General features: G+C 39.4%; 1 long non-coding RNA gene across 1 annotated transcript; it reads right to left on the bottom strand.

The window, feature by feature from the left end:
* Positions 1 to 751: 751 nt before the first annotated feature.
* On the bottom strand, positions 752 to 16,297 carry LOC141943131 (uncharacterized). Its single transcript, XR_012628859.1, has 4 exons — positions 14,548 to 16,297; positions 11,435 to 11,470; positions 10,647 to 10,876; positions 752 to 9,806 (listed from the first exon to the last, which is right to left on the bottom strand). It is a non-coding gene; the product is annotated as an uncharacterized LOC141943131 (long non-coding RNA).
* Positions 16,298 to 16,669: the final 372 nt, after the last annotated feature.

Raw genomic sequence — 16,669 nt, 5'->3', positions numbered from 1 at the left:
CCAGGGCCAGTCTGGCTTGGGAGAGATGGGTTCCCTTTTTAAAGGAATACCAACCACTTGGAAAGCAAGTCTCAAGGTCAGGCCTTCTGATGTTAGCTATCCAGCAACCATCTTCTCTTGATCTAAAGAGAAAAACAACTAGAAAATAAAACAAATTAAGGTGGTTGCATAGGCTACTGAAGTAATTAACAATCATACTGTGAATTTTCTGTAAGCTAGTGTAAGGGTTTGCAACCCATAACAGGTTTTGGAAAGCTTACAGCAGTGTTGGGAGTCGTGGCTTCTTCAGTGTAGTCCCCATGAGGGAGACACAGCACTTCCCAAAACTTTCAGCAGCAGCTGCAAGAAAAGCTGTGCCTCCCTGCAGGCTGTGAAGGAATTTTTCAGAAATGTAGTTGCCAAAGCAAGAAACAATCCACATATACAAAACAGTTGTCTGAGGGCCTTTTTAATTTTAGGCAATCTATACAAGCAATGGAAGCTTTCTGCTACCACCTAAAACAATCCTTGAAGCTTTTATCTGAGTATGAGTGAAGTAACAATTTTTCTTTGGTTGCCTTCCAAGAAGTCAGAGGCTCTTGGGCCTGAAGTCTGCTGGAACAGCTGGACCCAAAGCAGATATCCAGCATATGAGAGTTTATCTCCAATTGCTAAGTTTTGACAAAAGTACAGCAAGTAGAAACATCTCAGAAGTTGAGTGTAGTGTACAGGAAGTTGGTTAACTTGTCTTCTGAACAAATGACACATCCAGTTTTAGTGCATTCTCAGCCTGTGCTGCTTTATTGCTAAAAAAATTTGTATACAGGTGCAGAGTTTCCAAGTTCATTTTTAAACAGTTCCTCTTTACAGTGTCAAAAGAATAAAATCTTATCTTGAAATCCTCAAAGATGCATAGATATAAAAGCAAGCTGCCTTTTGGAAAAACATCAGAATTTGCAGGGAGACATTCTTTCACTGTTACCATGTAAAACGTGTGCAATGGGAGTACATAGTTCCTAGTGACACCAATAATTCCCTTCACTAATCTGTATGAACATGCCATCAGAAGTTCAGTATAATAAGTATTTTCTAGTCTGGTTTTTTAAGTATGAAGGTAACTTAAGAATCTATAACTAATACTTCTACTTTGTTGTTACATCATACTTTTCAGAAGGAGGATATCTTCACTGACATCCTAAAGTAGTTTATCCCCCAGCTTTTATATTGAAGGAAATAAGCATTAACAAAGGATACAACTGATTACTCATCACACAAAATAAAGTATATTTAACAGAGTTTAAAACCATGCAAAGTGTTCTAAAGAATACCCACTAAAAATTAGGTGGCTATGGTTAATTGCTGGGTCTACTTTGTTTTACAAATTCTCATTTTGCTTGAAGAAGTTGGCTCAAAGGATTTCATTTAGTCTAACTTCTGATACCATAAAATAGTTCTTTTATAATATTCCTATCTTCATTTGGCAATTCTTGTGTAACTAGAAAGAATACTCATGAGAAAAATGCAACACACACACACACACACACACCCCCCTTCTAAACCCAAATCACGGTGCTTTATGGATGGTTGGATATGAACAGGTGTTAACTTGACACACAATTTCTTCCTGCAAGACCCTTCCTCTTTCTGTTTAAGAAAGAGGACTGAGCCTCTGTACATGGAGAAGTGTTCTGCACAAGTTAAGCCCACCTACGAAATTAAGCTACGCTAGAAGTATGGAATTCTGCAGTAACAAGCTAGTATTCTACATGCTTGAATACAAGTTTAAACTTGGAAAAGTATTAGTGATGGAGGCTATGCCACACATTCTACGTTATTTTCAAACTGCCAGCAGAAAATCACTGCATTATCCACTAAGACTCGGGAAATATTACAGAGAACACACTAAAAGTTTACAGAAAGATGGCACCCAAATTCCCTTTTATTTAATAAGTGAAATAAAGAAAAAAGACTATTGCAACCTGTGTTGCAGAAGATAAAAGACCTTCAGTGATCAAATCTCATTTTCTGTTTTTAAAAATCTCTTTAAAGAACTTAAAAAATATACAAGATTACCAGTATTTTCAGGATCATTCCTGCAGGTGCCATTATTGCTGGCTGGTACCAGTATGCTTCAGTACAGCTGCCTATGTGGCTAGAGAGTTACCTGAAAATACTGTCTATTAAAAAGCTATTCAACACCTGAAATATATGTACTGTGCTTATTAATTTCAGTCTTCTCCAAATAATTTCTCTCACCACACCCAAGCTTATTACCTACTGCCTGGCAAATACAACACTCAATTTGAGTCTGTGGTTACTTGTTTTTTTGTGTTTTTTTCTGTTTGTTCTTTTTTTTTCCACCCATTGCCCCCCCCCTGCACCTTGTAAGAAACTCTGCACCCTTTTCCTTGCTACAGCTGCAGCAGGTGAGAAACCTCATCTCGCCCCTAAACATGCTTAGTTCATGCCCTGCTTTTTACATGCTCAGGGCACTAATATGAACCAGACGAGAGGTTATAAAGGCGAGTTCTGCTGATCCTGGTTCCTGATTTACAGTTTTGGTGCCATGCTTCTGTCCCTATCTATACATTCTGCCCCTTTCTCTACAGAGGCAGCACATTCTCTAAAAAAACAAAATTTGAGAATCAAAGCAGGAAGTTCAAGCTATTGGTATATTAATTCCTATTGCTTCATTATGTATAAATGCATATCTCAATTTACTGGTAATAACTACATTACACTAGACATTTTGAATCATGCATAATTAGAATACTAGCTCTAAGATTTGGTTTGTGGGCCTGTGCCACCTTCCTTCAGTTTCTCCATACAGTTCTTCATGCCTAAGGCATTACCAACTAGGCACCTTTTATTTGACCTGCGAACACACTCATTTGGAGGGGAAGTGGAGAGAAGCAGACAGGATTTACACAGGACACACTAAACAGTAAGTTATAACAGTATAACCTTTTATCTTTAACCTCAGATGTTATAAAGCCTTAGGGAATCTGTCTATTATAACCCAGTACATAGGCTCAGAGACAGAAACTCACTCTGCTTACGTCATGAACACCAACACTTTCTCTAAAACTCCAGAGAAAGCGTAGAGCAGACTGAAAGGGAACAGACATCAGAATCCATGGTTAGTGTTCTGCACTGTTAAATGAGACACCCTGGTTCAACTGTTGGCTTTTGTGTGCCAGTCAAAAGCGCTACAGGGGCAAAATGCTGGATCATCCAATAGAAATCTAACTTGAACTGCCATTACGCAGCTCTGTACCTGAACAGCAGGCAGGATTATTCGTTTTGGAGGAAGACCAGACAGTTTCCTAGGGATGCAGGAAGCAGCTATTTCTAAAATTGGTTATCCATCAAAAACTGTTCTTCTCTCTCCTATTTTTCCCTTCTCTGCTCAAAAAAAACCACTGCCAGCTCTTGACAATGCAATCCTTGTGTAAAGTGTCAGTATCCTGAAGCTTGGTACAATTTCTTCTCACTCACTATCAAGGAGTCTTTGCAAGACTCTTTTTTGTCCTAAATTTGACAATTATCCTCAGTTGCAGAAGGTGCAATTCCTGAAGGTGCAATTCTGAGCACAAGTGCTAGACCTTCTGCAGCAGCACTACTGGGTATGGAAACAGCATTTACTCGTATCATCTGGGTTTAGTACTGCTGAAGGGAGCATGTCAGTACTGGTCACTACACCTTTGATATCCCACACTGAAGTGTGGTAGCATTTAACACTTCCACTTAGTTTTAGAAGCAGTAAAATCAAGGGGGTTGGAGCAAAAGTCATGCCATAGTACACGAGCTGAAAGGCAAAGGGATTATTCCTTTTGTTGCTGTGAATAGTAATTTCTAGTCTAGTAGCCCACAGAATACAGATCATTATAAAGTCTGAACTGGGAAGAATATGCAGATTGCTTGCCTTGATTTCCTCCCCCCCTTCTCTGAATAAACCCTTGAATAATTCTGTTCAGCCACAAAGTTCATACTTCTGAAGTATGAACATGACCGTGTTTTCATTATTATTTCATTATTATGTAAATGTACTTGCTGACCACAGACCAGAATAAATTTATAATTTCTCTAGTGTAATCAGATAACCATCATATTAAGGTCCCCTATGGCCAGCTTCCAATTTTATCAATAATTCAATAGTTGGAATTTAAGCCGATTAAAACCTTCCAGATCAATTAGCTCTTCATACACATATTACATATTAGCTAACACTTAATTAGGCATTCTCATGCTTATCTTGGTTACTTTATACCATAAAAACGCTCACAGCCCTCACAGTCCCATTATCAGCTTATGAAAAGCCAAAGGGCTGCACCTCCAGAATTCTGAAACATTTGAAGCCTCCAAATTACAGTCCAAATTACTTCTGCTTTCTAGAAGAAATCCACGAGATAGAGCTAAACCTCTGATGTAATAATTCTGTTCAGAATACATTATTATCTGTTGGGCCATATTGTCTCTATAGACTACATATCTGCACTGAAAACAGTGTCAACTATGGACATTTTAGAACTCCTGTGGCTCTCTTATGTAACCCTTTGATTGCAAATACTTTGCTGGGTGCAGAGGCTACAGCTGTAGGCCAATCTCCCTTTGTGTTACCAGAAGCTTCCCAGTTCTTGCCTCTGCAAAACTCCAGGCATCAACAGCAATCAATTATGGTCTGAAATAGAGTGTTTAGCAAGGCTAAAATTATTTTTTGCTGTAAAGTAACGTTTTTAGAATTCTACAATTGTGCTTGGGATGTACAAATGTTTTGAGTGTCAAGTGTTCTCTCATTTCTTATTTTTTATTTAAAGACCATCACAGATTGGTCTTTTTAAACAAAGAAAGCAAAAAGCCCTTCCCAAAATAAAAGCTTCTAACTTCAGAATCAGGTTCTCTTCACAGTCCAGTATTTTGAAGGGTTTAGTTTCTTCCCAGAGAAAGAGAGCAAGTGCTAGACTACAAGAAAGAAAAAAATATAGGGAAACTTCAGCTATCCTTTAAAAAAGAACTGTCTGCCCTTCCCCCAGCACTCACTGACAGTGCTTCAGACATGTGACAAAGCTAATTTTTTTTTTTTAAATCAGGTTCATTAACTAAGTATTCAAGTGCCAAATTCCCTCCAATGAGAGGAACGTAAGAGGAATTCGCCCATCTTCTCAGGAAGAGACTCTTCAGACAACTACCTGCAGCACAGAGCGCCACAAACTTATTTGGTTATTACCCACTTACTCTACTGTACAGTCTTGCTAATGCAAGTTAGTTACTATCACATGCAAAACAGTTATTGCTACTAAAGTTCTATTTTCTTATTAAATCATCTTATGGCTTTGTTTGCATCAGGGATTCTTCCCCCTACATACTGTGCTATTTTGCATTCCAGTTTCAGAGGTATTTTTCAATTGATTCTCCCAAGCACTAAACTACTTTATTCAATGGTACAGCTACTTCCATTTAGAATTGAACCTAACTCTCAGCACAGGTCCCCCAGAGCTCTGCTGTAAATGGCCCACCTGTCCAATTTTCTTGGAAATGTATTAGATGAAGAGGGTTGTTTGTTTAGGTTTGGGTTTTTTTGCCCCTTATGTACATTAACTCTGCACAGATTACTGGTTTTGCAACAAAGTACATGCTTCTTGATTAATTAGTTGAGAGATATATCGTATGAAAATTTCAAAACCAAGCAACCCATTCCCTCCCTCCCATTAATGGCCATTTACAGGCAGGTCTCAGGGAAAAAAAAGATGCAGTATCCTCTCTAAGTTGAAAGAGAATTTTGTTCTTGTAAAAGAGAGAAATGGGTGAAGAGCAACACTGGCACCAAGTAAAAGACTTTTTCCTAGGAAATCAGAGGATGCCATCCACAGAGCATTGCGCATCTCAGGAATCATACCAGTCTCTTATTTGACCAGCCCAAGCTGCCCATTGAGTGCTAAATCATTTGGACTTCCCCTGGTCTAAACTTTCCTTCTGAAAAAAGCAGAGGGAGAGGCAGAAATTATTAAAACTGCGCTTAGAGCTGGAAAGCAATACTGGAAGTTACCTAAAATACAGGCTATTGAATTCTCAATAATACAGGGGTGGGGAATCTCTGATCCATAGGCTAGAGATAGCCTGCTGCACAGATACAGTCTGCAATGTTGTTTTTCAACAGCCCTTGACCTTATTATATTCTCTCTTCTTATTATTAACATTAAGATGTATGTAAATGCAGGATCCACCAAAGGTGTTAAAAGATTCAATAGGACTTCAGCCAAAAAAGGTTCCCCATTCCTGCAATAATGGATAAGTCTTCTACACATAATTGGCAGATAGCGTTTTGCAACCATTAACTTATTATATAATGAGGATAGTGTTTAACTAGTTATTACAACTATATAGTCAGATCTGAAAAAAAAACCCAACAGATTTTGTAAATGATCTTCAGGTAGCAGAGATGTGTACAAAATGCACACAAACTCCTTAGCATATTCACACTTTTGAGTCTATCACAGGTTGGGTAATAATAAAATTGAAAATGCTGCACACGGAAGAAAACACACTCAACAAAGACTAAAAAGAGAAGAAATCCACTGAGATGAGAATTCTGGACACTTACATACACTAGCTTACTATTGCAGCTGGACAGACAGACTAAAAAGACTAAAAACAAAAAGTCAACTATGATTCTATGAAGCCCATTAAGTGAATGCATTCCATTTCTAAAGATAGCGTTGCCATTGTCAAAGGGAGGATACTGCATGTTTAGACCATGTTTGTGACATTTCTATTGTATCCTTTCTATTGTTAATTACATTATCACTGTTTATTAATAAATTTGTCACTCTGAAATTGTAAAAATACTACTAGGCTCATGCACTGATCCTAACATGGCACTACAGTTTGCTACAAAGCACTAATGCTTATGGAACTATACACATCTCAAAATGGAAGACATTGGTGATTTTGTTGTTTTCAAACAACTTGTAACATCATTTTGTCCACAAGTATTAAAATATATATATGTATATATATATGATCTATTGCACATGCCCCTTGTTTTTGTAATCCTTCATGTGGGAAGATTTCCAACCAACACAGAGAAAAAGTGGAGCAAGAAAAAGTAAGTAGGCTGTGGCAGCATTTCCTAACACAGCAGTTTTATAAAGGTGCTGGCCGGAAAGGTACAGCAATGGGGGTCTTCTGGGCATGCACTATTGGACTATTACTTGTGTGGAAGCCACAGATCCTTAGCCCTGCTGAAAATATTATGTTCTAAAATTAAACTTGAAAACCGATGTTACATTATCATGGATAGGAGTCAGGAAAAATCAGCAATTCTATTTTTTTTGTTACAATGCAGGGTTACAAAATGTTGAGGGTTATTCCTATAGGAAAAGAAATCAAAGAGATTAACTTCTACTCTCTAGTCAGATAAATTCTTAGTTTTCATACATGCCCACAGAAAACAAAAATACCTTCCTGTCCCCAAAGTATTTTGTCATCAAGCTATGCAAGAAACAACTGCTAGCTCTAACATCAGAAGGGTAAGTATGGGCAGAAGGAAGAAAAGAAAATTCCCAGATCTAAAATCAGATGTTTCTTATACCAGATACCTCCCAACCACTTATAATCCTATGATATTGACGGTACTTTCCATCACTTAAGAGATGGATCCTGCTTCTACAGACATCTACATTAAATCCCATTGGTTTCAGCATAAGGAGGCCCTAAAAGGAAATGTGCTTTTCTAGTTGCCTCCAATGCCAGAAAATTCAGACCATATTCAGCAAAGAAATCGTACACTCTTAAAAGAAGTCAGGCCAAGCTGGTGGTAGCCTCATCAAGATCAATGTAACTCTTATCACACAGCTCATCACAACATTACACACAATTTTAGCGTGCCTCTCTGCTCATTACAGTTGGCATTGTTTTGATATGCAATGTCTTGCCCGTCACTCTTTAGCTTACATGTCTGATATTTTCTTCATGGAAACAAAAAATGGGTAAAGCTGTCATTAAATCTTATTGTTACAACCCAAGTCTAAACACAGACTTTACTCTAAAGATTAGGATCAACATCAACACTTGTCCTTATGGAACTTGGTCCCATAAAATGTCACATTTTAAATATTAGAATGTTGCCCTTGCAACCTATCATTAAGATTTAAGAAGGAATTCAATTGTTGGCTTTTTCAGCCATTTTCAGACTGTCTGGCTCTCTCCAGCAGTTTTCTAAAATGAAAAACAGAACAAAACAAGCAATCTAAAACACCCGCCCCAACCATGCTATTATCTCCCAAAACCTATTAACAGAACCTATATACCTTTATTTGATCCAGATTTGAAAATATTGGTTTTAGCTAATAAGTCACATTTTCTAAATCACAAGCTTGGAATAAGGTGCACTAAGAAGAGCTCCAGATTTGAAGTGGAATAGAATACATATCCCAGTTCTGGGGTTTTTTGCCAAGAAATCTTACTTGCCATATACAATACCATAGCAGGGAGCATGTAAACAATATACGCTCCCATCTCAGAATGACAGAAAAGACCCTATATAATCACAAATGATGGAGACAAAGAATCTTGTGTAAACATAAGAACAACAGATTGCGCCTTAGTTTGGGAAGGAATAAGAGGAACCAGAAAAAGGCCCATCCTAAGTATTTCTGCTCTCTCTCAACTCACCCCTCTTATGTGGCTAACAGTTCATTCTCTTGGGCCTATTTCTGCCTAGATGGTGGAAACATCCCGGACATCTCAGCTCTCAGTCACAGAAAAATCAAAAAGCATCAGCAGTACAAAAAGCTGAAACTGTGCCAAGGAAACCGAGTGGATAAACTGCAACTTTACACCTCTGGTCTCTCCCACCCCATCAGAAGTTAATTTATTTAATAAAGAAAGATGTTCTGCCCCATCTCTTCTACAGTAGAATGTTTTTGTTCTTTTTGCTGCTAAGGATTCATAAAAAGCCAGAGGGAAGGAATGATTTAACATAAACCTAATCGTTATCCTGTTACCCCAGAGGCCTTTAAAGCTTCCATTTTTCTTTGCTAAAAATGAAATGGTGCAGAGTAATTTCTCCTCCTGGTGAAAGCTCTTCATACCCAGCACTTACATACGTTTACACATGCAAATATACATTTTGATCACAGACTGGGACGATGCATTTCCACACTACAGACAAGGTGATTCTGCATTTGTTCCTGTGTATTAGCTGCTTTATGTGAGCTGACATCAAGACATCTATCTACAAAGTCAAGCCTGGGTCCTGGCCTAGAAAATACCTGTATGGGATGTCCCCAGTTGTTTGGTAAGTTTCTCCATCGTGTCAGAACAGAAAATACGTTCTGGTTTTCCTGCTGCAACTTTTCATACGTCAGGACAGTCTGACATAGCAACGCATGCAGACACTTTATCCACTGGGAATTCCAATACGACACAGTGAAGTACTTAACCTTCCTAAAATGAAGAAGGAGGTATCAGTGAAGAACACCAGCTTCCATTTGCGTCTGATTAGAAAGTATTTCTCATTTTAGAACAGAATGCAGAAAGCTGGATGAAGAGCTGGCCCAGAAGACATTTCTTCAGGGAAACAAATGTTGATTTCTGTTACTCTGCTTTTGAGTTTTGATAGAACAGTGGGGTACTTCTGTGGGAGAAGTCATCTGGTGAATCAAATGTTGGGTGAGATGGTTGAAACAGGAAGTGGAGAGATCTTTGTTCGTTCAGCTCCATGGAAGTGAAGGACAGGTTTTTGCTTGCTAGATGAGAAGCATCCACATCTCGCAGCCTATGAGCAAGCAACAGGACTACCTTCTTCTTGAATGTCAGGAGAGGATCTGGAATCCCAGAATAAAAAAACAGGAGAGGTAGTTTAGGAATCAGAATAAAATACATTCAACATTAAAATGCCCACTGGTTCATTCCTTTAAAAGCCTGACTCCAATGGACAAAATTAGCTGGCTTCACAAACTGCAATAATCCCTTGCTCTGTAAGGTTTTATATCTAACTGCAGATGTCCATAAGATGGCTAAGGAGATACTACAGAAATGCTGAACTATATGCTTACTCAGAAGCAATGCATCTAAAAATATACCAGTGTTAATTAGCTACGGGGTTTCTTAACTGTGACTCCAACATACAGCATGACAACGTTCAGGTAGCACCAGAATGCACACTGCACACATCGTATATTCTGCTATAGCAGGTCACAATTCAAAGAGACACCATAAACTATCACCTAATTAACTACGAAACTGCCAGTGCTGTAGAGAAAAAAGCACTTATGACAGTTCTAAGATCACACAGATTAGGTACTTTCACTCATTTCTCCCCACTTAGCCACAGCGCAGACATACTTCAATAACTCATCTTGTCACTGATCTCCTGGCCTTTCATCAGTGACACTCACCTGGTATCACCTAGTCACAGTAGCTGTTAAGATATGATTTTTTTGCTTTAAGTTTGATGCCAGCCTGGATTGGAAGGTAACGTGGGTGCACTCCTGCATAGCTAGTGCCAGAAACATTTCATTATCGTTCTCCTGTACTACAATGAAAGATGTGAATTTTTTTTTTCTTTAGTTTCTCTCTCTCACATAAAAGAACATGAGGATACACCATGTCTTCTAACCCCTCCTCTCTTGTCTTTGTCAGTATTTCTCTCTTATTCCAATTACCTTAACCCTTTAGTTGACCAACTTCAGAAATAATCTTCCAGTGACAATTTTCAACTCCTATGGCAGAAGTAGTGAGCAGATCATGAAAATGGAAATACAGCACACGTCACCATCACTTCCTCTCGAGACACTCAAATATTTCAGCTGATCATGAACTTGACCATCCATGCTCACACTGTTGGGAAAGTCTTATTCTTGTTATGAAGATGGGGAAAAACAGACCTGGAGAACTGCAACAAAACATGCCAAAGGTTTGTGGCAGAGCTGAGAACAGAATATAGCACCCTGTTACACACCTTAACTACCAGAATATCTTTATTTCATTCACTGGAAAAAAAAAATATCAAAACTCCAGAAGTTGACTGTCATCCTTAGAAATTTTGAATGTACTTTTTTCTATTTGATAATTGACATTTGGTTACGTTATCGTTCTTCCAATCCTACTGTTTAACAAATACAACTTTTAAGACAACTACTCCAAGTTAATACAATTATGCAATCCGTGTCTCTCAGCAGAGCAAAATGACATCACAGGACAGGAATTTCATAACTTTAAAAGCATTCAATACTGTTAGAATATATAGTTATATCAAAGTTTTTTTCAAGTGAAGCCCAAGCTAAAAGCTGACACTGTGGCAACATTCCAGTTCTCTGAAAGTATCCTACAAAAAACTAAAATCTCAATGACTGATTTATTTGGATGGAAAAAAAACCCTAAATCAACCAACAAACTTGGTAAGTTTAGTACCTGATATTTAGGACCTAAATAACCTTATGGCTTTACTCACCATTATTTTTGAGCAATCCACATCCTCTCAGTGAGCCTAGAGAGAAAGAGACGAACAAATGAAATTAAATTTGTATCTAGAAAGCTATTCAAATCATACATGATTATCTGCACATGACACAAAAGATGAGCCGTACCTTCCAGGAACTAGTTAAGATTTTTAGACATTCTACATAAAACATGCCGATATTACTTTTCAAATGATCATATTCACCCCCTTCCTTTAGTTTAAAGGAAAGAATGGTCAAGTGAGTTGGGCCCAAGTATGGAAGACCCAGGACAGGCAAACTTTAACCAAGAACAGGCTGGGGAGGAGAAGCATATACCCAAAACACGGATGAAAGCTTTTGTTCAGAAACCATTCTGCTTCCTGGAGTAAAATCATGTGTGTAGGTCATTCCACAGAATGTAGTTTACACAGTACAATACCTTTTTTCCCTGAAATTTGTTAGTTTCTACCTTACTGAGAACAGCCTACAGCCCATGCTGGACTGACTATACCTGAAGCATTAAGTGTACACCACTACTGAAACAACTTTTTAATGGAGCATATTTTGAAGATCAATGACCTTGGTCCTTATGGTAAGCTATCATCAACAGACACACACTTCAGTTTCATAGGAACTGAGATGGACACAATTTGAGTCTCCAGTAAGGCAAGAAACTCATGTTAATAACAAAACGTTGTAGCAAGGAAGCATAATGACTGCTCTCAAGGATGCTGAGCTGACAACCTGACTGGAAGAATAATGGATTGCTATAAGCAAAACTATCTGATCACACAGAACACCGTTAAAAACTCCCAGTATCCTCACCAAAGTATTACTAGCTTCCATCCTCCTGCACAACACAGCATTTCTGCAAGCACCAGGGACCTGCACCTGCAGAAAATTCAGTGTCATCAGGTAATCGCTAGCCCTCGATTTCAGGGTCGTTATTCCATTTTCATGTTCCAATTCTGACCCTTCCCATTCCAAGTCCTCCCTCAAGAACCTGCCAAGCACTGTGTGACTTTAAGAGAGGGAGGAACCAACAGCAAATGATTCACAAAGCAATTAATTTGATAAGGAAGAGTTATCAGGAACTCTCCCAAACTTACTTACCATAATGGAAACTATTCCCAATGCCAGTCTTTGAAAAGTTGGGTTTTCTTTCACTTAATCTAAAACTATGAATTAACTAAACTAAATACTAAAGTAAGTCTTATTACAAAAAAGCAGTAGGTGACAAAGCAACTCATACAAAGAAATAGTTCATCCAATACTGAAATTGGTTTAAAATAAAATAAAAACTTGGTTAAACAAGTTCACTGACTTTGGGTGCCCCAGTTTTTAACTACTTTGCTCGATATACTTTCTATCTGACTTTCATAGATTATGTGAGAGCAGAGTTCACACTAGTACCAACAGAATTTGCAAAATCAACTACATATAAATCAAGGCTATTAAAAATTAGCAGGCACTAAAAGTGATAGTGACAATACCAACTCTACAGTTAAAAGCTAGTGGAAATTATGAAGAAAATTTAAGAAAAAATAAGACTGTTTTTCTTGTTTCATACCTTACCCACATTAATTGATCTGGAACAAGAAATATTTGTGAGAATGCAATATTATATATATAAATCCTTTTCTGTTAAAAATACAGGAAATACTATTTTTATTAAGTTTTGACCTATTGCCCATTAATTTTTTTTTTCCTCTACCATAACTAAAGGTTAGTTTCCATGAACTTTAAATCTCACATTCAGATAGACAACTTCTTGGAAACAGGCAACTAACTTCATGAATTTCAAAGCCAAAGAGAGATGATGATACCTCATACATAAATTTATCAGCAAAGTTGCAGTATTTGTCTTTTCATATAGATCAACATGCCTTATTACCAATGTAGCAATGGAAAAAGAAAATAATCATCAGCAGCACACCAGAGTTGAAAACTATACTAAAATGAATAGTGTACGGCTATGCTACCAAGTTTTACTCCAGCCCTCACACTCTGTTTTAAGTTACCCTTAGTTTTAATTACAGTGGTCAGCAAAAACTCAGATCCATCAGATTTGGCTTTCCAAAATACTACCCTTCTCTCTCTCAAACGCACACACAAACGTGCCAGGAGATAAGCAGAATTAACAGGGACATAGAAGATGATTCTTCCTCTCTTCCCTACAACCTGAGAAGTATGTGATAAAGGAAAGATCTAGAAACAGGTTTATGTAGAAAGACCAAGACACAAAAACTTGAAAGTTAAATGTGGTGGAGATGTGTGAAGATACAGAAAGCCAACTTAGTGCTACAGATCACATGTTCATTAAGGTCTTCCCCATAGCTTAAGAAGTGCCAAATTTAACCTGGAAAGCCGATAATGACAAAAGCTTAAATCATAAACACAAAATACAACAGAAGTAGCTTACAGTCCTGCAAAAAAATCAGCTGCCTTTGTGCTCCTTTCATTTTCTATGGACCTTTTAAAAAGGCATCTAAAACCAATCTATGAGGCAATGTAGAGAACTGTAATAGACTGGTGTGACTGGAGAAGGGAGTGCCTAAGCGTGGAGGCACCAACAGGAACAGAGAGCAGGAACAGGGCTCTCAAAAGGGCTAGTGTTAAGGGCACACTCGTTAGCAGGTCATCAAGGCCCCAGCACACCCCTCCTGCAATTTCAGAAGACACCCAGATCTGGAGACAAAGAACACTGATACTCCATGGAGTGGAACAGGGTGGAGACTCAGAGCATTGCCACCTCCAAAAGGGTACACAAAGGCGTATCTGACACCGAGAATGGTTGTCAACTTAGAAGAGGCCAGAAGACATAAGGACCCCCCAGCTGATGTCCCTTGTCCTCTACATGGGGTCCTAGACTTACAGCTCCAACACACAGCTCCAACACGCCTGCTGCAGTGCTCGGCTGCTGGGCAGACGTCGCAGGCACTACTCACCTTCTGCCACTTTGGAGACCGCAAGCCTGAGCGTTTTGTTTTGCTTCACATTTTAAATAAAACCACCTTCCTCTCCTATGAGGTTGCCAATGGATATTTCCTACACTCTTGGTACAGCAGCAGAGAAAATAGGGAAGACTTTTACAGCTGAGCTTTTTACTCCATGATACACATACCGTAATAATGTGCTCCTTGAATACTGTTCAGGCAAAGAAACATCCCTTCCTCCACATTCTATTTTAGAGAAATCCTCCTTTTTTTTTTTTTTTTTTTTTTTTTTTAAATCCTTCAAAGACTGCGCAGGCCCTTGCATCTTGCATTCACATAACCTCCGGCATGTCAGGATTGGTTTCAAACACTGTTCCTTTTCTACGTTTTTAAGAATGAACGTGGGAGGTGTTCAAGAGATGCTCCAGACTCTTCACAGACTCAGTCAGAATTTTTAGCCTTAGTTGGCCCACCATTTTTGACACCCCTCAATGACAGGTCACCATCATAAGATGCATAGCCTGTTCATGCAAATTTTCACAGTGCAGACTCACAGCGCTGTTGGCAAGACTGTAAAACAGTGCATATAATTGATTTGACATATACCAGGGTAACAGAAAACTCCCATTTTTTTTGTTTTTTTCCCTAAGATACTACTTCTCACAGCTCTTGTGCATTCAGAACAATTAAGAATAAATACTATTCCAAATGAATGTACTTACTGCTAAAATAGTGTTACAACTTCACATGAAAGAAAGTTGATTGCTTATTATTCTTTTAATGATAATATAAAGCACAATTACCTTTACATGTAATATGCCAAAGGCAAATCCCCTGGCATATTTTAACAATTCATACACAGACATGTATAAGTAGGAATATTCATCAGTAGCAGCATACTGTGCCTTAATGTTATGTTGCTCATAAGCTGCTATTACTGTTACTACATGAATAATATAGCACATGAAATTGGTAAAACGTTCCTTAGGAAATCCATCTCACAAGCAGCTACTGCTTCCAGAACTAGTTGTGACAAACACACCTAGCAAATTTATTTGGAGTTATTTCACCAGTTACAAACAACTACTTCATTATTAGATCATGTAAGATAACATGCCATATGTCCCCAAGATCTAAAGCTGTATTTCTCATTTAACCACTTCAATTTTCTTCTGTATTGTTATCAGATGTAGAACATAAGGAATCTCATGCTAGTGACAGTAATCCTTTTCCTTTCAGTAAGAAGTATCCCTGCCTTTTTTTTTTTTTAATTTAAACAAAGTACCATGTAGTACAAAATACCTCCAATAATTTTTAAAAATTCAGGGCATACCCGACCTGCATGTTACTAACACGGAAAGGAGAATGGTTTTTAGTAAGTTTCACATGTTTCATCGTGTGTAAAGTCGTTTTCACCTTATTCTCAACAATCACATGAATTCATAAGGCTACAGTCAATTCAACTGTAATCTCTCCACTCTCTGTAAAACTTAATTTTGCACTGTAAATTACTTGTACGTTCTGGTTTTGTAAAATGATTTGGAAGCCATCCCCCTTTGTGCACTCCTGTGTCAGCATGACATAAAGTCACCAGAAAAGGATGTAACTGGTCAGATTAGCAAAATCGACCTAGCAAACAGATTTCATGAATAACAACGACAACAGAAGAGTAACTATGATCAGCTCTATACTTGTAGCCAGAGATGAAAAGGCTCATTTCAGATGGTACGGCTTGGTTTCTCCTCTCCACATACGCCGTCAGCTGCAGCTGTTCACCAAAAGCCCGTTCCCGGCGGTTCCCAACTCGGCTGCCGGGTGTTGCTGTGCAGGGAACAGGCTCTCCCGCCCAGCCGTCTCCTGCCGGCCGGAGCTGCGGCTCGCCCGCGCCCCGAAATCCGAAGTTACTCGGACTTCTCAGGGCGGCGGGCGGCTCGACCCTGCCCGCGCCCCCCCGCCCCCCCTCCGCCCCGCCCCGCCCCAGCAGGTCTCCCTGGAGGGCGCCGGTCGTCACCACACGGACACCACCACCCCCCACCCCACCCCACGCCGCTCGGGGCCAGCCCAGCACTGAGGCCGCGCTGCCGGGCGGGCGGGCTGGCAGCCGCCCTGCGGCGCTCCCCGACCCAGCCCAGAGCGGCGGGCGGAGTGCGCCTCAGGAACCGGCGGGCGCGAACGTGCCCGGGCCCAGCCCAATCACGGAGCAGGACGGGGAGGCGGGTGCGCGGGCGCCCGGGCCCAGCCCAATCAGGGAGCGGGGCACCAGGCACCGGACTGGGTGCGGTCCCGCGCCAGCAGCCGTTGTTCCCCGCC

This window comes from Strix uralensis, chromosome 4, assembly GCF_047716275.1.
Source record: "Strix uralensis isolate ZFMK-TIS-50842 chromosome 4, bStrUra1, whole genome shotgun sequence".
NCBI classification, from domain to species: domain Eukaryota; kingdom Metazoa; phylum Chordata; class Aves; order Strigiformes; family Strigidae; genus Strix; species Strix uralensis.
This window is presented reverse-complemented; position numbering and strand designations above follow the sequence as displayed.